The 23,965-nt window shown below is 34.7% G+C and overlaps 1 non-coding gene across 1 annotated transcript; it reads right to left on the reverse strand.

Annotated features, from left to right (window-relative positions):
* Positions 1-256: 256 nt before the first annotated feature.
* Positions 257-363, reverse strand: LOC122225687. Its single transcript, XR_006205301.1, has one exon. It is a non-coding gene; the product is annotated as a U6 spliceosomal RNA (small nuclear RNA).
* Positions 364-23,965: the final 23,602 nt, after the last annotated feature.

Raw genomic sequence — 23,965 nt, forward strand, 5'->3', positions numbered from 1 at the left:
TTCCATATTATCTGCATAAATTTACATTTCTACCAACAGTGCACAAGGATTTCCTTTTCTCCATATCCTTGCCAACATTTGTTATTTCTTATTTTTTAATATTAGCCATTCCAACAGGTGGAAAGTTACATCTCATTGTGATTTTGATTTGCACTTCCCTAATGATTAGTTATGTTGAGCACCTTTGCATGTACCTGATGGTCATTTATATGTCTTCTTTGGAAAAATGTCTATTCAGTTCTTTCACCCATCTTTTAAAAATATTAAATGCTTGATGTATTTGCATGTCATATTTGCACAAGGGTCATGTTAATCCTCTTTGTATCATTTCAATTTTAGTATATGTGCTACTGAAGTGAGCACTCTTCTTCCTATTTTTTAATTACATTGTTTTTGCTTTTTTGTCTATTGAGTAGTGTGAGTTGTTTACATATTTTTGATATTAACCACTTATCAGATACAGGATTTGCAAATATTTTCTCCAATTCTACAGGTTGCCTTGCATTTTGTTCATGGCTCTTAAGCATTTATTTAAAAGAAAGTGTAACTCTTTATAGCAAGGACACATAATCAAATTATTATAAAGGCCATTAATTTTTAGGAGTTTTTCAGTTACCCAAATAACAATTAACAAATACTTCAGCTCATTTCAAATGACGCTATTTAATATAATATGACCTTATGTAAAGTAGTTCAAAATGGGTTGGCAAAATTGACTTCTGCCAATCTGTAATTCCATCAAAATTACGTTTTTATTCCGAAAAGAATTGTGTAATTTGACAATAGGATTTAAAGTTCTTAAAAATTAAGATTCATTTTACATTGTGATTTTCAATAATTTCAGTCATATTTCTATTTTTTTGGCCTTTCTAACCTCTGAGACCATCTTTGTTTGATTAACTTCCTACTCGACTTCATAGTGCTGATATCAGGGTTATCAGGAAAAAATAGGGGGAAAAAAACCCCTATGACTATTTAATACAATCTATGAGTGCATTTGTGTATTTTTTTAGGTACCATACTCTGATACTTAGAATTTTCATGATCCTTAGAGAAGAACTGGATATATTCCTGATTCAATGCAAACAATAGGAAAGAATGAGAGTGTGTTCCCAAATTTATAATATTCAGCAACATCATGCATTCAAATTAGAATCTAAAGAGGATTTTACAGAACATATGTTGGCTCCCACATTAACTTAGATGACCTTATCATTTATGTGATGGTAAAATATCTTATAATCCAATCAGATTTAAAATGTTATTAATGAAACCCTTTATTAACTTAATCTGGGTGAAACACAATACTTTTTTAGAATCTAGGATACTTTTGTTTTTTGCTTCCAAGTGAAAAGTTATTCAACATCACTTGTTATTAAAAACTTACAATTAAAACAACACTGATAAAACATTACATACCTATTAAAATTGCAACGAACCAAAACTAAAAACAAAAACCTGGCAATGCCATTCTGGAGAGGTTGTGAAGTTATAGGAGCTCTCATTCATTGCTGACAGGAATGTGCAATGATACAACCACCATGGAAGACAGTTTGACACTTTCTTACAATATTAAACATAGTATTGCCACACGTTTTAGCAATCATATTTCTAAGTAATTACAAACTGGCTTGAAAACTTATGTCTACACAATAGCATACACCCAAATGTTTATTGAAACTTTGTTCATAATTAACCAAAACTAAAAGCAACCAAGATTCCTTCAATGAGTAAATGGGTAAATAAACTGTGATGGAAGGCAGGATATGAGAAAATAACTTAAATGTAATACAAATAAAAAAAACCATCTCACTTGAAGGCAGTACAGAAATATTGTGCTGACATAAGTAACTTTGGAAATTAGTGCATTTGGTAAGTCTATGGGCAAAAGGGATTACAGTCTAGTTAATGAAGTTCATTCCCACAGAGCTATGAATTAACAATTCTGAAACTATTATATACATATCTGGAATTTAACAGGAAATTTAAGTTGGTGATAAGAACTGGATTTCTCACTCTTGTAGTGAGAGGTTATAGACCAGGAACAAGAAGAGACTAAAATGACCTATGAGTAATGAATTAGAGTGGATACATCAGTATGAACTTGTATTTAGCTTATTTGTAAGAAATTAATTACAAATAGATATATTTTAAAATATGTGTATACATGCAGGTTGTCATACACGCATCTAAATCCTTGCTATGTCACTGAAAAGGCCTAGCATCATTGATACCCAATAGTAACAACTGTAACTAGCATCCGGGTTTTGTCTTCTAATGTCATTATCCAAAAAAGGAACTAGGTCGCTTTGGAGAAATGACTTATTCTGGGACTAGATGGGTATCCAAAAGATAATCCTGGATCATTTTGTAATGTTAAAAAGGGAAGGTGCTCCAAAGAACAACAACAAAAACCCCACATACACACAATGATGAAGATATATCAAACAGACACAGGATCTAACTGAAAGATCTCCCAATGGACAAAGCTGGGGAAAAAAATTGAGGAAAGAAATAAATAAATTAGTATTGGATTATAACCCACAATATAAATCTATAAATGTCCCTGAGATCTTACTGATATAAATAATTGAATAAACTTAATAAATGTAAGAGAATAGACAAGTGTCCAGTGAAAAAAGAATTCTGAATAATTTATGTAGATAATCTTCCCCAAATGAGGTGTAGAAATACTCCCCATTCCTTAAGTCGCTCTTCCAAGAAGCACAGTATAGAAAGAGAAAAAAAAAAAAAGATTAACTTTACTATGGAGAAACCTACAAATACTCCTTCAGCCCAGATGATCAAAGCTAATTTTAAATTTAGAAATACCTCTCTAATATAAAATGTTAATAATAGAGAAAACTAGGTGTGGGATATGAGGAAACTATCTTCATTATCTTTGCAATAATTCTGTAAACTGTTTTAAAATAAAACTGCTCTAAAATTTGAAAACTTACTAAAAATGGCCCAAGATACTCCTACTTAATGTAGCAATTTCTTATTGAATTTCTACTATGCAAAAATTTGATGAAAATCCAAAACTGTATATTTTCCAAAACTATTGAATCATAATAAAACAAGAAAGGATAAGTTTATTTCAAATTTATAAAATTGACATAGGATTTTTTTCAAGTTGCTGACAGATTCCACACCTGAATATCTCTTAAAGTATTTTGGAGATCTAAAATCAAAAAATTTTCTAAATTTATTAAAGATTATGCTGATGGTGTTCCCATTTAACTCTTTTGACTCTAAGTAGAAATAAAAAGGTAATTCACATGAACTCAGTCTCAACAGGTGCCTTTCATTGCATAAATAACAGGTGATAACTAGGTTTTGTGGATTTAAACATAAACCAAAAGTTCCCAACAAATAAAATTCCAGGGCCAGATGGCTTTACAGGTGAATTCTACCAAACATTTGAAGAAGAGTTAATATCTATTCTCCTTAAACTGGTCCAAAAAATAGAAAAGGAAGGAAAACTTCTAATTCATTCTATGAAGCCAACTGTACCCTGACACCAAAACCAGATAAAGACTCCAATAAAAAAAGAACTGCAGGCCAATATCCCTGATGAACATGGATGCAAAAATTCTCAATAAAATACTAGCAGATTGAATCCAATAATACATGAAAAAAAAATCTTTCACCATGAACAAGTGGAATTTATTCCTGGGTTGAAAGAGTGATTCAATATTCACAAATCAATAAACATGATACATTAATAAAAGAAAGGATAAGAACCATATTACCCTTTCCTTCCAACAGAAGCAGAAAAAGAATTTGACAAAGTACAACATCCATTAATGATAAAAATCCTCAACAAAGCATGTTTACAGGAAACACACCCGAACATAATAATGACCGTATATGAAAATCCATAGCTAACATCATCCTCAAAAGGAAAAATTTGATAGCTTTCTCCCTCAGATCAGGAAAAAAAGCAAAGATGTCTATTCTCACCACTTTTATTCAAAATAGTACTGGAAGTCGTAGCCACAGCAATCAGAAAACAAAAAGAAATAAAAAGCATCCAAATTGGTAAGGAAGAAACCAAACTTTCACTATTTGATGACATGATAGTATATATAGAAAATCTGGAAGACTCCACCAAAAAACTACTAGAAATGATACATGAATTTGGTAAAATTGTAGGTTACAAAATCAATGTATATAACTCTATTACATTTCTACACACCAATAATGAAGGGGCAGAAAGAGAAATTTTTAAAAATCCCATTTACAATTGCACCCTAAATAATAGATACCAAGAAATAAACTTACCATGAGAGGTGAAAGAACTGTACTCTGAAAAGTATAAAACACTGATGAAAGAAATTAAAGATGACACAAAGAAATGGAATGACATTTTATGCTCATGGATTGGAAAAACCAATATTGTTATAACATCTATACCACCCAAAACAATTTATACGTTTAATGCAATCCCTATCAAACACCAACAGTATTTCTTCACAGAGCTAGAAGAAACAACCTTAAAATTTGCATGGGTGCACAAAAGACCTCACATAGCCAAAGCAATCTTGAAGAAGAAAAGCAAAGCTGGTGGCATCACAATTCTTTAAGTTAAATTATAAAGCTGTAGTAATCAAAACAGTATGGTACTGTTACATAGACCAAAGGAACAGAATAGAAAACCCAGAAATGAGCCCACAACCTTTGTTGTCAATTAATCTTCAACAAAGAAGAAAAGAATATACAATGGGAAAAAGACAGTCTCTTCAATAAATGCTCTTGGAACAACTGGACAACGACATGCAAAAGAAAGATACTGGACTTCTTTCTTATACCATACCCCAAAATAACTTCAAAGTGGATGAAAGAGCCAAATGTGAGACATGAAACCATTATAATCCTAGAAGAGAACACAGGCAATAACCTCTTTGACATAGGCCATAGCAATTTCTTTATAGATATGTCTCCTGAGGCAAGGGAAGAAAAAACAAAAATAAACTATTGGGACTTCATCAAAATAAAAAGCTTCTGCACAAAAAGGAAACAATCAACAAAACTAAAAGGCAACCTATGGAGTGGCAGAAGGTATTTGCAAATGACATATACAATAAAGGGATAGTATCAAAAATTTGTGAAGAACTTCTAAAACTCAAACCCTCAAAAGAATAATCCTAATTAAAAATTGACAGAAGACATAAACAGACATTTTTCCAAAGATGACATCCAGATGGCCAATAGACACGTGAAAAGATTCTCAACATCGTTGATCATTAGCGAAATACAAATCAAAACTGAAAGGAAGGGGCTCCTGGGTGGCTTAGTCGGTTAAGTGTTTGACTTTGGTTCAGGTCATGATCTCACAGTTCATGTGTTCAAGCCCCCTGTTGGGCTCTATGCTGACAGCTCAGAGCCCAGATCCTGCTTCAATTCTCTGTCTCCTTCTCTCTCTGCCCCTCCCCCTGCTTGTGTTCTGTCCCTTTAAAAAAACACTGCAAAGAGATATCACCTCCCACCAACCAGAATAGCTAAAATCAATGACATAAAAAACAACAAGTGATGGAAAGGATGTGGAGAAAGGGGAAACCTCTTACACTGTTGGTGGGAATGCAAACTGGTGTTAGCAACCCTGGAAAACACTATAGAGATGCCTCAGAAAGTTAAAAATAGAACTACCCTATGATTGAAATTGCACTACTAGGTATTTACACAAAGAATACAAAAATACTAATTCAAAGGGATGAATGCACCTCTATGTTTATAGCATCATCATCTACAATAATCAAATTATATAAAGAGCAAAAGTGTCCATCCACTGATGAATGGATAAAGGGGATTAAAGACATGTGATATATATATATATATATATATATATATATATATCACATGTCTTTGTGTGATATATATCACACACACATATATATGTATATATATATATATATAATATATATATATAAATATATATATATAATGAAATATTACTCACCCATGAAAAAGGAACTCTTGACATTTGCAGTGACATAGATGAAGTTACAGAGTACTATGCTAAGTGAAATAAGTCAGTCAGAAAAATAAATGCCATTTGATTTCACTCAAACATGGAAATTAAGAAACAAAATAAATGAACAAAGAGAAAATAGAGAGAGATAGGCACTCCAGGAAACAGACTCTTAACTATAGGGAACAAATTGATGGTTACCAGAGGGGAAGTGGGTGATGGAGCTGTGTTAGGTGATGGGATTGAGAAGTGTACATGCTAAGATGAGCTCCAGGTGTTGTATGGGAGTGTTGAATCACCATATTGTACCTGAAACTAATATTATATGTTAACTAATTGGAATGTAAATAAAAACTTTTTTAAAATAAACATTTATTCAATATTAAAAAAATAAAGTTGTTCAATACCTATGCTTTAAAAAGCATAAACACAGTGACTACACACATTGATCAGAATTAATACTACTTTTCATAAAACAATATTGATACTAATTAATTAATTAATTAATCAGAGTTTTTGTTATGTTATATTGGAAAAACTAATGAATTTCAGAGTTTAATAAAAGTTCCAAAAAACTTATATTCTTCTGATAAACTCATTATTCAAGAAAAGTCTCTTGGAGGGGGGAGGAACCAAGATGGTGGAATAGCATGGAAGTTTTTTGTGTGTCACAAGTCCATGAAATACAGCCAGACCATCTGCACTAAACCATCCTGCACACTTAGAAAACTGATTGGAGGATTAACACAACAATCTGCACAACTTGAACCACAGAATTCAGCAGGTATGTGGTGCAGACAGGTGAACTTCGGGAGTGAGAAGCCATGGGAAGGGAGGTACTTCTGTGAGTGGAGAGAGGATGGAGACAGGGTGGGGGGAGAATATGAGAAAAGCACCCCTCCCCAAAAGGAGCTGGAAAGAAAGTGGAAAATCAGAAATAGCCACAGGGACTAAACCAAAAAGGGAGAAAGGAGAAAAGAGAGGGTTTAAATTCCATTAAGACTGTAAACAAGGGGGAGTGCAAAGGCTGCAACTCCACAGCTCGAAACCTGGCTGTGCTCTGGTGGGAAGGGTGAATCCTCAGGAACAGAGTGGGGTCTGGGAGGTGCTTGGGCCACCCAGGGAAAAGCAGTTCCACTGCTGGAAGGACATTTGGTAGAGACTATTGAAGCCACCTCGTCCCAGCAGACCCCAGAAAATGGCCACATTTGCTGGTGCTGGAACAAGGTCCTTAAGAGTGAAGCCTGGTGACAGATGTGTGTTGTGATTTTCCATAATCCCTGAAATGCTGCTGCTACACTATCTCGCGAACTTTTGCTGGGGCAGACTGGCACCTGGATGCAGTCTTGGGGCACCAGCAGCAGCAGGGTCCAGCGGGCTTTCCTGGGTGCAGCCAACATTCAGCCATTGGTCACTCAGCCATTGCTCAGTGAGACCCTCCTATAGAGGGGCGGAATGGGTCAAAGCTGCAGTCCTTCAGAAGTAAGGGGCTGGGGAAAACAGCCGCATCTGAAACAAAACTTGGGAGAGAGATACTGCCTGGGACTTGGTCACAGACAGTGAGAAAGTGGGGAGTGGACAAAAGCTGAAGACAGAGGACGGGTGTGCGATTGCTGATCAGGGAGAACAGAGTTCCGATACTAAAGACTGGGTACCTGGGTGATGCCATTTGCACTACTCCCGTGCATGCGCATACACACCTACCAGTGCCACAATTCACTCCAGTAGGCTAGCACTGCCATCTAGTGGAGAATGGAGCCATTAGACTAAGCCCCACACAACTGGGCCAACCTCTCCTTTCAAGAATACAAGTCCCACCACCTGCTTAGTTTATGGACTATAAAGTGCTTCATAGTCTGACTTCTAGGGGAAAACAAAGTAGTTTCAGTCCTATTTCAATCTGTTAGCAGGTCCATCTTTTCAATTTTAATTTCTTTTCTTTTTTCACTTCTTTTCTTTTTCTTGCATACAGAAAGAGAAAAAATTCATTTTTATTTTCAAATTTTATTAAAAATATTTTTTAATTTTTCTTACTATATTTTTTACTTTTGTGTAAATTTTTTCAATTTCTATTTTACTTCAATCATTTTATTTTAGTATACTTCAGTGTAATACTGAATACAGAAAAAGAAAACCTTCATTTTTACTTTCAATTACTATTAACAATATTTTCTTTAAATTTTTTACTACATTTTTTCTTTTATGTAATATTTTTCAAATTCTATTTTACTTCCATCTCTTTATTTTAGTCTACTACAGTGTATTCACTTTTTCAAATTTTCAAAAGATTTCCTTTTTTTCTCTTTTTTCTCTGTTCCATTTCTTTTCTTTTTCTTCAATACTGAAAGAGAAAATAATCATTCTTATTTTTAATTTTTATTAAAAATATATTTCTTTAAGTTTTTTTCTACTATATTCTTTACTTTTGTGTACATTTTTTCAAATTTTATTTTACTCCTATCATCTCATATTAGTTTACTTCAGTGTATTAATTTTTTTCAAATTCTCAAACAATTTCCTTTTTTTCTTTCCCCCTTTTTTTTCTCTAATCTGTCAAACCACTTTCAACACCCAGACCAAAACACACCTAGGATTTAGCATCATTTATTCAATTTTTCTTCTGTGTGTGTGTTTTTAATTTTTTAAGTATAATGTTTTTTTTAATTTTAATTCTTTTAATTTTAATTTTTCTACCTCATTAATTCCTTTTCTCCTTTCAAAATGACAAAACGAAGGAATTCACCCCAAAAGAAAGAGGATGAAAAAACGACAGCCACGAATTTAACCAACACAGATACAAGCAAGATGTCTGAACCAGAATTTAGAATCACGATAATAAGAACACTAGCTGGAGTCGAAAATGGATTAGAATCCCTTTCTGCAGAGATAAAAGTAGTAAAAAATAGCCAGAATGAAATTGAAAATGCTATAACTGAGCTACAATTACAGATGGATGCCGCAGTGGCAAGGATGGATGAGGCAGAACAGAGAATCAGCAATATAGAGCACAAACTTATAGAGAATAATGAAGATGAAAAAAAGAGGGAATTGAAGGCAAAAGAGCACAATTTAACAATTAGAGAAATCAGTGACTCATTAAAAAGGAACATCAGAATCATAAGGGTACCAGAAGAAGAGAGAGAAATAGGGGTAAAAGGGTTATGAGAGTAAATCATAGTGGAAAACTTTCCTAACCTGGGGAAGGACACAGACATCAAAATCCAGGAAGCACAGAGGACACCCATTAGATTCAACAAAAACTAACCATCAACAAGGCATAGCATAGTCAAATTCAGAAAATGCTCAGGCAAAGAAAGGATCATGAAAGCAACAAGGGAAAAAAGTCCCTAACCTAGAAGGGAAGATAGATCAGGTTTGCAGCAGACCTATCCACAGAAACTTAGCAGGACAGAAAGGAGTGCCAGGATATATTCAAAGTGCTGAGTCAGGAAAAATATGCAGCAAAGAAATCTTCACCCAGCAAGGCTGTCATTCAAATTAGGAGGAGAGATAAAAAGTTTCCCAGACATACAAAACTTTAAGGATTTTGTGACCACTAAACCAGCCCTGGAAGAAATTTTAAGGGGGACGCTCTGAGGGGAGAAAAGATGAAATATATATATATATATATATATATATATATATATATATATATATATATATATATCAAAAGCAACAGACTAGGAAGGACCAGAGAACACCACCAGAAACCCCAACACTACAAGCATCATAATGGCAATAAATTCATCTTTCAGTACTCACTCCAAACATCAATGGACTCAATGCTCCACTCAAAAGACATAGGAAACAGAATGGATAAGAAAACAAGATCCATCTATATGCTGTTTACAAGAGGCCCACTTTAGACCTAAAGACACCTTCCGATTGAAAACAAGGGGATGGAGAACCACATATCATGCTAAAGGTCAACCAAACAAAGGTGGAGTAGACATACTTGTATCAGACAATCTAGACTTTAAAATAAAGACACTAGCAAGAGATGCAGAAGGGCATTATATCATAATCAAAGGGTCTATCCACCAAGACCCAACAATTGTAAACATTTATGCACCAAATAAGAAAGCCCCAAAATATATAAATCAATTGATCACAAACATAAAGAAACTCATCAATAGTAATACCATAATACTAGGAGACTTCAACAGCCCACTCACAACAATGGACAGATCATCTAATCATAAAATCAACAAGGAAACAATGTTTTGAATGACACACGGGACCAGATGAACTTAACAGATATATTCAGAACATTTCATCCTAAAGCAGCAGAATATACATACTTCTCCAGGGCACATGGAATGTTCTCCAGAATAGACCACATACTGGGACACAAATCAACCCTCAGCAAGTACAAAAAGATCGACATCATACGGTGCATATATTCAGACCACAATACTATGAAACTCAAAATCAACACCAACAAAAAATTTGGAAGGGTAATGAATACTTGGAGACTGAAAAACATCCTGCTAAAGAATGAAAGGGCTAATCAAGAAGTTAAAGAGGAAATTAAAAAGTGTATGGAAGTCAATGAAAATGATAACACCACAAGCCAAAACCTCTAAGACACAGCAAAGACAGTCATAAGAGGAAAGTATATAGCAATCCAGATCTTCCTAAAGAAGGAAGAAAGATCTCAGGTACACAACCTAACCTTACGCCTTAAAGAGCTGTAAAAAGAACAGCAAATAAAACCCTGAACCAAAAGAATACAGGAAATAATAAAGATTAGAGCAGAAATTAATGCTATAGAAACAAACAAAAAAAACCAGTAGAACAGATCAATGAAACCAGAAGACAGTTCTTTGAAAGAACTAACAAAATTGGTAAACCACTAGCCAGTTTGATCAAAAAGAAAAAGGAAAGGACCCAAATAAATAAAATCAAGAATGAAAGAGGAGATGTCACAACCAACACAGCAGAAATAAAAACAATAATAAGAGAATATTATGAGCAATTACATGCCAATAAAATGGGCAATCTGGAAGAAAGGGACAAATTCCTAGAAACATATACACTACCAAAACTGAAACAGGAAGAAATAGAAAATTTGAACACACCCATAACCAGTAAGGAAATCAAATTAGTAATCAAAAATCTGCCAAAAAACAAGAGTCCAGGGCCAGATGGCTTTCCAGGGGAATGATACCAAACATTTAATGAAGAGTTAACACTTATTCCCTTAAAGCTCTTCCAAAAAATAGAAATGGAAGGAAAACTTCCAAACTCTTTCTATGAAGCTAGCATTACCTTGATGCCAAAACCAGAGACCCCACTAAAAAAAAAAAGGAGAACTATAGACCAATTTTCCTGATTAACATGGATGCAAAAATCCTCAACAAGATATTAGCCAACCAGATCCAATACATTAAAAAAATTATTCACCATGAGCAAGTGGGATTTATACCTGGAATACAGGGGTGTTCAATATCCACAAAACAATTAGCGTGATTCATCACATCAATAAAAGAAAGGACAAGAACCACATGATCCTCTCAATAGATACAGAGATAACGTTTGACAAAATACAGCATCCTTTCTTGATAAAAACCCTCAAGAAAGTAGGGATAGAAGGAGCATACCTCAAGATCATAAAAGCTGTTTATGAACGACCCAACATTAACATTATCCTCAATGGGGAAAAACCGAGACCTTTCCCCCTAAGGTCAGGAACAAGTCTGGGATGTCCACTTTCACCACTGTTATTCAACATAGTATTAGAAATCTTAGCCTCTGCAATCAGACAACACAAAGAAATAAAAGGCATCCACATCGACCAGGAGGAGGTCAAACTTTCATGCAGATGACATGATACTCTACATGATGTCATCATGCAGATGACATGATACTCTACATGGAAAACCCAAAAGATCCCACCGAAAAACTGCTAGAATTGATTCATGAATTCAGCAAAGTGGCAGGATATAAAATCAATGCACAGAAATCGGTTGCATTCCTATACACCAATAATGAAGCAAGATAAAGAGAAATCAAGGAATTGATCCCATTTACAGTTGCACCAAAAACCATAAAATACCTAGGAATAAATCTAACCAAAGAGGGGAAAAATTTATACACTGAAAACTATAGAAAGCTTATGAAAGAAATTGAAGAAGACACAAAAAAATGGAAAAAGATTCCATGCTCCTGTATAGGAAGAACAAATATTGTTAAAATGTCAATACTACCCAAAGCAGTCTACATATTCAATGCAATCCCTATCAAAGTAACATCAGCATTCTTCACAGAACTAGAACAAATAATCCTAAAATTTGTATGGAAACAGAAAAGACCCCGAATAGCCAAAGCAATCTTGAAAAAGAAAGCCAAAGCAGGAGGCATCACAATCCCAGACTTCAAGCTAAACTACAAAGCTGTAATCATCTCAACAGTATGGTCTTGGCACAAAAAGTAGACACTCAGATCAATGGAACAGAATGGAGAACCCAGAAATGGACCCACAAACGTGTGGTCAACTAATCTTTGACAAAGCAGGAAAGGATATCCAATGGAATGAAGAGAGTCTCTTCAGCAAGTGGTGCTGGGAAAACTGGACAGAGACATGCAGAAAAATGAACCTGGATCACTTTCTTACACCAGACACAAAAATAAACTCAAAACAGATGAAAGACCTCAATGTAAGACAGGAAGCCATCAAAATCCTGGAGGGGTAAGCAGGTAAAAACCTCTTTGATCTTGGCCACAGCAACTTCTTACTCAACATGTCTCTGGTGGCAAGGGAAACAAAAGCAAAAATGAACTACTGGGACTTAATCAAAATAAAAAGCTTCTGCACAGTGAAGGAAACAATCAAAAAAACTAAAAGGCAACTGACAGAATGGGAGAAGATATTTGTAAATGACGTATCAGATAACGGGTTAATATCTAAAATCTATAAAGAACTTAACAAACTTAACACCCAAAAAACAAATAATCCAGTGAAGAAACGGGCAAAAGACATGGATAGGCACTTTCTAAACATGACATCCAGACGGACAACTGACACATGGGAATATGCTCAACATCACTCATCATCAGGAAAATACAAATCAAAACCACAATGAGATACCACCTTATACCTGTCATAATGGCTAACATTAATAACTCAGGCAACAACAGGTGTTGGCGAGGGTGTGGAGAAAGAAGATCTCTTTTGCATTGTTGGTGGGAATTCAAGCTGGTGCAGCCACTCTAGAAAACAGTATGGAGGTACCTCAAAAAACTAAAAATAGAACTCCCCTACAACCAAGCAATTGCACTACTAAGCATTTATCCAAGGGATACAGGTGTGCTGTTTTGAAGGGACACATGCACCCCCATGTTTATAGCATCACTATCAACAATAGCCAAAATAAGGAAAAAGCCCAAATGTCCATCGATGGATGAATGGATAAAGAAGATGTGGTATGTATATATATATACATATATATATATGTGGTATATATATATATATATATATATATATATATATATATATATGTATATATATATACATGGAGTATTCCTTGATAATCAAAAAGAATGAAATCTTGCCATTTGCAACTATGTAGATGGAACTGGAGTGTATTATGCTAAATGAAATTAGTCAGTCAGAGAAAGACAATAATCATATGACTTTACTCATATGAGGACTTTAAAAAAACAGATGAGCATAAGGGAAGGGAAACAAATATAATATAAAAACAGGGAGGAGGACAAAACAGAAGAGACTCATAAATATGGAGAACAAACTGAGGGTTGCTGGAGGGGTTGTGGGAGGGGGAATGGGCTAAATGGGTAAGGGCACTAAGGAATCTACTCCTGAAATCATTGTTGCACTATATGGTAACTAATTTGGATGTAAATTTTAAAAATATAAAGAAAGAAAAGAAAAAAGAAAAAAAAAGAAAAGTCTTTTGGAAAATAACCCTTTTAAAGACTTCTTAGTAAGCAAATATCCAAAGAAACTCATAAATAAACAATCTCCTCTGCTCTTGGAATAAGCATTTAAATAATAATTACTAATGGGGACCTGGGTGGCTCAATTGGTTAAGTGTCCAACATCAGCTCAGGTCATGATCTCATGGTTCGTGAGTTTGATCCCCGCGTCGGACTCTGCTGACAGCTCAGGCTCTGAGTGATTTCATTACATCATTTTCTGCCTGACAATTTCACCAATTTCACTGATAGTAATATATATATATATATATATATATATATATATATATATATATAACTTTTCAACAAATACTTTAAGCAAATTTGCAACATTTTTTTGGTAATAATACCAGCTATTATTATAGGCACTGGGTATATGAAAGTGAAATAAGCAGAGTCCCTGCCCTTCTCTACTTTACAGCCTATTAATCCAAAACCTCAAATCAAAGCAAAATGTAATACAGAAAGAACAACTCCTCATCGGTATCTATTACGTTTAGAAAAATTCATGGTAAGGAAATGAATCAAGGATGACTTGAGTTTCTGGATTTAACAGTTAGATAGATAGTAATATCACATTCAAAATAGATGAAAGTAAAGGGCTTATTTTGTTTGGTTTGTTTGATTACAATTTCTTTATTTGAGTCCTTAACTCAATATTAATGTACTTATGGATTTGGTGAAGTTCTCTTTTGTATTTCAGCAATTGAACCTTCACTGAGATAAATCAAATTAATACATGATCTTGACTTTTCACATGCAGTTCCTTTCTACAGATCTATATTTGTTTCATTTAAGCACTTACTTTTAAAAGTGCTGTTATTTCTTACAATGGTACCGTTTGTTTTGTAATTGAAAATAAATGCATATAAAATAAGTTTATTTCCATCTCCCATCCTCTAAATACTCTGTATGGTTTATCTCATTCTTTACCCAAATTGATATTTGCAGTTGCATCTTCACAAATATTTCAATCCTTAAACCAAATTTAACTTCCTAGAGTTACTGGTTCGATAATCTGCCAGGAAGCAAAAGAAAAGAGAAGTTGAGAAGAGGAAACTAGTGTTATGAGATTATTGATTCCAGATGTTTCACTTACTTCTTTGGGGGATTTTATTGACTTAAGTTATACAAATCCTCCTCTATAAATTCTTACTCAGGTTGGCAAAGATTGTATTCTGTTTCTCCCTAAACACCTTCATAAACTTTTAAGAGAGTTCACATTTAATAGAGGAGGAAGCAAAAATGTCACGGTCACATTAAATGTTATGAAGTTTAAAAAGACCAAAAAATAAAAGACATAGTTGACTGATTGAATCCATATCCACTGAGGCTTAAGGTATGTCAGTACAGCACAGCATTCTAAAGCATTTCATGGTTTTCCTTTCTTTCATAGAGCAGTAAGCCATTCTGCAAATTAAATTTGATTGAAATGACTCTTAATTATACCTCATATCTTAAAATTTTTACCTTGATCTCAAAATTAGCCTCTTCAATGCTCTTCTTCACTGCATTTTATTAGGTATTTGAAGAAAAGTAGAACCAACACATTTTAAATAATTCTCAGCACATTTATTTTAAATAAAATGGATCTGATGCATCAATCCTACATATGTGTCATATGTAATTAAATCTGGGACAATAATGTTGTCTTATATCTACATTTGATATTTTTGAAAAAAATCTTGATGAAATGGGTATCTTTCAGTTTTTTCATAATGTAATGTTATTACTATAAATTTCTGAAACTTTTTTTTCTTAACATAGCACAGAAATGTAACAGATTACTAATGTATCATCACCATCCAAAGAGTGTATTCATCGCGTGATGGAGCTTATAATACATATTTAACTCAAGAAGAATGAGAGACTTGATATATAGGTTCCCAGTGATCTAGAAAAGTGACCAAAAAAAAAAATCCAAAGCTAGTTTTGAGAAATCTGAAGTTCTTACCTCAGGTAAGACATTTTCTAGTCTATTACTCTAAGATCAAGAGAGGGCAAGATGGGTGCTTGGCTGTTAGCCTAATTGGATATAGTGTGCAAATATAGAAACATAAATACTCTCCCTTGCTGTATAGTAACATCAGCCCTGTGAATTTTGGGAAACCCCATGAAGATGCACAGTCCGGCAACACTGAACAGCCAGTGGGTACTCAAAGAGCTAAAATAATTTGGAACTCATCTATTCCGGATGGATATACCAGGTTATTTTATTTGAGGGACAAGGATCTCACTCTCTCTCTCTCACTCTCCCTCTCCCTCTCTCTCTCTTCCTCTCGAGAGGTGAAAAATAAGTTCAGAAAATTATGTTGCATTCAAGTTGTGGTGGTCTTTTGATGCCAGAAAAAGGATTTTGGTTTTTATTCTGTAAATGAGGAACCACTGAACAAACTATTTGCGAAATGGCCTTCTCTAAGGTGAATAAAGTAATCAAAGTGACTGTAAGTCCATGAATCCCAGATTCAAGGTTCAACTCATTTGCAAACCAGCCTGCAAGAAGTTTTGAGGGGGACTCTCTGAGGGGAGAAAAGACAGAAAGAAAAAAAAGACCCAAAGCAACAAAGACTACAAAGGACCAGAGAACACCACCAGAACTCCAACTCGACAAGAAACATAATGGCAATAAATTAATATCTTTCAGTACTTACTCTAAATGTCAATGGACTAAATGTTCCAATCAAAAGACATAGGGTAACAGAATCGATAAGAAAACAAGATCCATCTATATGCTGTTTACAAGAGACCAACTTTAGACCTAAAGGCACCTTCAGATTGAAAATAAGGGAATGGAGAACCACATATCATGCTAATGGTCAACAAAAAAAAGCCAGAGTAGACATACTTATATCAGACAATCTAGACTTTAAAATAAAGACTGCAACAAGAGATTAACAAAGGCATTATGTCATAATTAAGGGGTCTATACACCAAGAAGACCTAACAATTGTAAACACTTATACTCCAAATATGAAACACTCAAAAGTATAAATCAATTAATCACAAACATAAAGCGAACTCATTGATAATAATACAATACAATACTCATTGATAATAATACAATAATAGTAGGGACTTGAACACCTCACTCACAGCAATGGACAGATCATCTAATCAAAAAATCAACAAGGAAATTTTGGCTGCACTGGACCAGATAGACTTAAACAAATATATTTAGAACATTTCATCCTAAAGCAGCAGAATATGCATTCTTCTCCAGTGCACATGGAACATTCTCCAGAATAGACCACATACTGGGACACAAATCAACCCTCAGCAAGTACAAAAAGACTGAGATCATGCAGTGCATATTTTCAGACCACAATGCTGTGAAACTCAAAATCAACCAACCACCAGAAAAAATTTGGAAAGATAACAAATACTTGGAGACTAAAGAACATCCTACTAAAGAAAGAATGGGCTAACCAAGAAGTTAAAGAAAAAATTAAAAAGTACATGGAAACCAATAAAAATGACAACACCACAGCCCAAAACCTATGGGATGCAGCAAAGGCAGTCATAAGAGGAAAGTATATAGTAATCCAGGCCTTCCTAAAGAAAAAAGGAAGTTCTCAGAAATACAACTTATATCTTAAAGAGCTGGAAAAAGAACAGCAAATAAAACCAAAAAATAGCAGAAGACAGGAAATAATAATGATTAGAGCAGAAATCAATGCTATCAAAAGCAAAAAAACAAAACAAAACAAAATTTAAAAAAGTAGAACAGATCAATTAAATCGGAAGCTGTTTCTTTGAAAGAATTAACAAAATTGATAAACACTTAGCCAATTCTGGTCAAAAAGAAAAACTAAAGGACCCAAATAAATAAAATCAAGAATGAAAGAGGAGAGGTCACAACCAACACAGCAGAAATAAAAACAATAATAAGAGAATATTATGAGCAATTACATGCCAATAAAATGGGCAATCTGGAAGAAAGGGACAAATTCCTAGAAACATATACACTACTAAAACTGAAACAGGAAGAAATAGAAAATTTGAACACACCCATAACCAGTAAAGAAATTGAATTAGTAATCAAAAATCTGCCAAAAAACAAGAGTCCAGGGCCAGATGGCTTTCCAGGGGAATGATACCAAACATTTAACGAAGAGTTAACACCCATTCTCTTCAAGCTGTTCCAAAAAATAGAAATGGAAGGAAAACTTCCAAACTCTTTCTATGAAGCCAGCATTACCTTCATTCCAAAACCAGTCGAAGACACCACTAAAAAGAAGAACTATAGACCAATTTCCCTGATGAACATGGATGCAAAAATGCTCAATGAGATATTAGCCAATCAGATCCAACAATACATTAAAAAAATTATTCACTATGACCAAGTGGGATTTATACCTGGAATACAGGGTTGGTTCAATATCTGCAAAACAATAATTGTGATACATAATATCAATAAAAGAAAGGACAAGAACCACATGATCCTCTCAAAAGATGCAGAGAAAACATTAGACACAATACAGCATCCTTCCCTGATAAAAACCTTCAAGAAAGTAGGGATAGAAGGATCATACATCAAGATCATAAAAGCCATGTATGAAAGACCCAATGCTAATATTATCCTCAATGGGGAAAAGCTGAGAGCTTTCCCCCTAAGGTCAGGAACAAGTCCGGGATGCCCACTTTCACCACTGTTATTCAACATAATATTGGAAGTCTTAATCTCAGCAATCAGACAACACAAAGAAATAAAAGGCATCCACATCGGCCAGGAGGAGGTCAAACTTTCACCTTTTGCAGATGAAATGATACTCTATATGGAAAACTCAAAAGATTCCACCAAAAAACTACTGAACTGATCCAGGAATTCAGCAAAGTGGCAGGATATAAAATCAATTCACAGAAATTGGTTGCCTTCCTATACACCAATAATGAAGCAACAGAAAGAGAAATCAAGGAATAGATCCTGTTTACAATTGCACCAAAAACCAAAAAATACCTAGGAATGAATCTAACCGAAGAGGTGAAAAATCTATACACTGAAAACTATAGAAAGCTTAGGAAAGAAATTGAAGAAGACACACAAAAAAATGGAAAAATATTCCATGCTCCTGGATTGGAAGAATATTGTTGAAGTGTCGATACTACCCAAAGCAATGGCATATTAAATGCAATCCCTATCAAAATAACACCAGCATTCTTCACAGAGATAGAGCAAACCATGCTAAAATTTGTATGGAACCAGAAAAGACCCCAGATAGCCAAAGCAATCTTGAAAAAGAAAACCAAAGCAAGAGGCATCACAAACCTGAACTTCAAGCTGTATTACAAAGCTGTAATTATCAAGACAGTATGGTACTGGCACAAAACCAGACACTCAGATCAATGGAACAGAATAGAGAACCCAGAAATGGACCTACAAACGTATGGCCAACTCATCTTTGACAAAGCAGGAAAGAACATCCAATAGAATGAAGACAGTCTCTTCAGCAAGTAGTGCTGGGAAAACTGGACAGCGACATGCAGAAAAATTTACTCAAAAAAATTTTAAGCTTATTTATTTATTTTGAGAGGGAGGGAGAGAAAGAGACTGTACACAAGTTGGGGAGAGGCAGAGAGTAAAGGAGAGAGAGAATCCCAAGCAGGCCCAACGCTCAGCATGGAGCCCAACACAGGTCTTGATCCCATGACCCAGATATCACTACTTGAGCTGATACCACGAGTAAGATGCTTAAGCTACTGAGACACCCAGGCACCCCAGGATTAACATTTAATAGGACATTTTTTAGAATGAATTTCAGAAAGAGGGTTTATCTTGCCTCATTGACAATAATTATGTTACACATCAGTTGATAAAAACTTTTTGAATAATGCTTAGACTACCTGGATTTCTTTATAGTATCCCAAATAACCATAATTCTGGATAGAATTAATCAGTATGTTGTCTCCATGTATTTTGTTTCTGTTTCCATTATTGTCATGTATACATATAATAAAGGGAAGGTTAAACTGTGAATAGTATTTTTACAGTTTTTTTCAAGAATTGTTAAGTATACATGAGATTTTAGAAAATTAGAGGTAAATAGCATTTTTATTTACTTTATTTACTAAATACCTACTTATTGTATAATTGGATAACCAAACCATTAAAAAGGAAGCACTATTTCAACATCCATCAGTGTAAGAGAGATATATATCCTATACATCTTAGATTTTAATTTATTTCATAATTGGTAGATTATTTCATTATTATAGTATTGCAATCTGTTTTCCTTTCTTCAACTAAATTTACATTTATTTTAACGTTATAACTAAGGCATTAAATTGTAAATGATGCAAATCCCATTTCTTCAACCCAATTGATATTAATTATCTATGGTGGAGACATTAGCTTTGTGTAGTTCTCCAAAACAAAACAAAACCAATCTTTGGGGTGCCTAAGGCATAATATCATTACAGAATCGCTTGTTACTTCATCAAGGCCCTCGTCAAGTGCAAATTAAGCTTTTCTAGAGCTTGAGAATGGTGAGTAAATATACCTGTGGTAGAAATATTCAGTTATGGTTCAGTGTACATTGACAAGGAACCCTCAGGACAGAGAGAAAAAAAAGGACTTTATGAGATGCATAAAGATTAAGTGGTTACATATATACTAGATACTTAGTAAGTTTTGTTTATTTGTTTTCCTTTTTCTTTATCTCAAGCAAATGGAAAAGACAGTTCTTTTAAAAATTTTTGATGGAGATTAGTACCATTTGATTATTTATATTTTAATTTAATTGTTTAATAACATATTTAAATACTTTATTAGTTAGTAATGATAATATTTTGCCTACATGGTGTAAAAACATGGTACAGAATATAAAAAATAATAATAATAATTGATGTATAGCCAGAATGTCATTGTATAGATATGTTTTCAGTTTTTTTTAAGCTTTATTTATTTATTTTTTTTAATATATGAAATTTATTGTCAAATTGGTTTCCATACAACACCCAGTGCTCATCCCAAAAGGTGCCCTCCTCAATACCCATCCCCCACCCTCCCCTCCCTCCCACCCCCCATCAACCCAGTTTGTTCTCAGTTTTTAACAGTCTCTTATGCTTTGGCTCTCTCCACTCTAACCTCTTTTTTTTCCTTCCCCTCCCCCATGGGTTTCTGTTAAGTCTCTCAGGATCCACATAAGAGTGAAACCATATGGTATCTGTCTTTCTCTGTATGGCTTATTTCACTTAGCATCACACTCTCCAGTTCCATCCACGTTGCTACAAAAGGCCATATTTCATTCTTTCTTTCTCATTGCCACGTAGTATTCCATCGTGTATATAAACCATAATTTCTTTATCCATTCATCAGTTGATGGACATTTAGGCTCTTTCCATAATTTGGCTATTGTTGAGAGTGCTGCTATAAACATTGGGGTACAAGTGCCCCTATGCATCAGTACTCCTGTATCCCTTGGGTAAATTCCTAGCAGTGCTATTGCTGGGTCATAGGGTAGGTCTATTTTTAATTTTCTGAGGAACCTCCACACTGCTTTCCAGAGTGGCTGCACCAATTTGCATTCCCACCAACAGTGCAAGAGGGTTCCCATTTATCCACATCCTCTCCAGCATCTATAGGCTCCTGATTTGTTCATTTTGACCACTCTGACTGGCGTGAGGTGATATCTGAGTGTGGTTTTGATTTGTATTTCCCTGATAAGGAGCGACGTTGAACATCTTTTCATGTGCCTGTTGGCCATCCGGATGTCTTCTTTAGAGAAGTGTCTATTCATGTTTTCTGCCCATTTCTTCACTGGGTTTATTGTTTTTCGGGTGTGGAGTTTGATGAGCTCTTTATAAATTTTGGATACTAGCCCTTTGTCCGATATGTCATTTGCAAATATCTTTTCCCATTCCATCGGTTGCCTTTTAGTTTTGTTGGTTGTTTCCTTTGCTGTGCAGAAGCTTTTTATCTTCATAAGGTCCCAGTAATTCACTTTTGCTTTTAATTCCCTTGCCTTTAGGGATGTGTCGAGTAAGAGATTGCTACGGCTGAGGTCAGAGAGGTCTTTTCCTGCTTTCTCCTCTAAGGTTTTGATGGTTTCCTGTCTCACATTCAGGTCCTTTATCCATTTTGAGTTTATTTTTGTGAATGGTGTGAGAAAGTGGTCTAGTTTCAACCTTCTGCATGTTGCTGTCCAGTTCTCCCAGCACCATTTGTTAAAGAGACTGTCTTTTTTCCATTGGATGTTCTTTCCTGCTTTGTCAAAGATGAGTTGGCCATACGTTTGTGGGTCTAGTTCTGGGGTTTCTATTCTACTCCATTGGTCTATGTGTCTGTTTTTGTGCCAATACCATGCTGTCTTGATGATTACAGCTTTGTAGTAGAGGCTAAAGTCTGGGATTGTGATGCCTCCTGCTTTGGTCTTCTTCTTCAAAATTACTTTGGCTATTCGGGGCCTTTTGTGGTTCCATATGAATTTTAGGATTGCTTGTTCTAGTTTCGAGAAGAATGCTGGTGCAATTTTGATTGGGATTACATTGAATGTATAGATAGCTTTGGGTAGTATTGACATTTTGACAATATTTATTCTTCCAATCCATGAGCAGGGAATGTCTTTCCATTTCTTTATATCTTCTTCAATTACCTTCATAAGCTTTCTATAGTTTTCAGCATACAGATCTTTTACATCTTTGGTTAGATTTATTCGTAGGGATTTTATGCTTCTTGGTGCAATTGTGAATGGGATCAGTGTCTTTATTTGTCTTTCTGTTGCTTCATTGTTAGTGTATAAGAATGCAACTGATTTCTGTACATTGATTTTGTATCCTGCAACTTTGCTGAATTCATGTATCAGTTCTAGCAGACTTTTGGTGGAGTCTATCAGATTTTCCATGTATGATATCATGTCATCTGCAAAAAGCGAAAGTTTGACTTTATCTTTGCCAATTTTGATGCCTTTGATTTCCTTTTGTTGTCTGATTGCTGATGCTAGAACTTCCAGCACTATGTTAAACGACAGCGGTGAGAGTGGGCATCCCTGTCATGTTCCTGATCTCAGGGAAAAAGCTCTCAGTTTTTCCCCGTTGAGGATGATGTTAGCTGTGGGCTTTTCATAAATGGCTTTTATGATCTTTAAGTATGTTCCTTCTATCCCGACCTTCTCAAGGGTTTTTATTAAGAAAGGGTGCTGGATTTTGTCAAAGGCCTTTTCTGCATCGATTGACAGGATCGTATGGTTCTTCTCTTTTTTTTTTTTGTTAATGTGATGTATCACGTTGATTGATTTGCGAATGTTGAACCAGCCCTGCAGCCTAGGAATGAATCCCACTTGATCATGGTGAATAATTCTTTTTATATGCTGTTGAATTCGATTTGCTAGTATCTGATTGAGAATTTTTGCATCCATATTCATCAGGGATATTGGCCTGTAGTTCTCTTTTTTTACTGGGTCTCTGTCTGGTTTAGGAATCAAAGTTATACTGGCTTCATAGAATGAGTCTGGAAGTTTTCCTTCCCTTTCTATTTCTTGGAATAGCTTGAGAAGGATAGGTATTATCTCTGCTTTAAACGTCTGGTAGAACTCCCCTGGGAAGCCATCTGGTCCTGGACTCTTATTTGTTGGGAGATTTTTGACAACCGATTCAATTTCTTCGCTGGTTATGGGTCTGTTCAAGCTTTCTATTTCCTCCTGATTGAGTTTGGAAGAGTGTGGGTGTTTAGGAATTTGTCCATTTCTTCCAGGTTGTCCAATTTGTTGGCATATAATTTTTCATAGTATTCCCTGATAATTGTTTGTATCTCTGAGGGATTGGTTGTAATAATTCCATTTGCATTCATGATTTTATCTATTTGGGTCATCTCCCTTTTCTTTTTGAGAAGCCTGGCTAGAGGTTTGTCAATTTTGTTTATTTTTTCAAAAAACCAACTCTTGGTTTCGTTGATCTGCTCTACAGTTTTTTTAGATTCTATATTGTTTATTTCTGCTCTGATCTTTATTATTTCTCTTCTTCTGCTGGGTTTAGGCTGCCTTTGCTGTTCTGCTTCTATTTCCTTTAGGTGTGCTGTTAGATTTTGTATTTGGGATTTTTCTTGTTTCTTGAGATAGG

Source organism: Panthera leo, chromosome B4 (assembly GCF_018350215.1).
Source record: "Panthera leo isolate Ple1 chromosome B4, P.leo_Ple1_pat1.1, whole genome shotgun sequence".
In the NCBI taxonomy this organism is placed as follows: Eukaryota; Metazoa; Chordata; class Mammalia; order Carnivora; family Felidae; genus Panthera; species Panthera leo.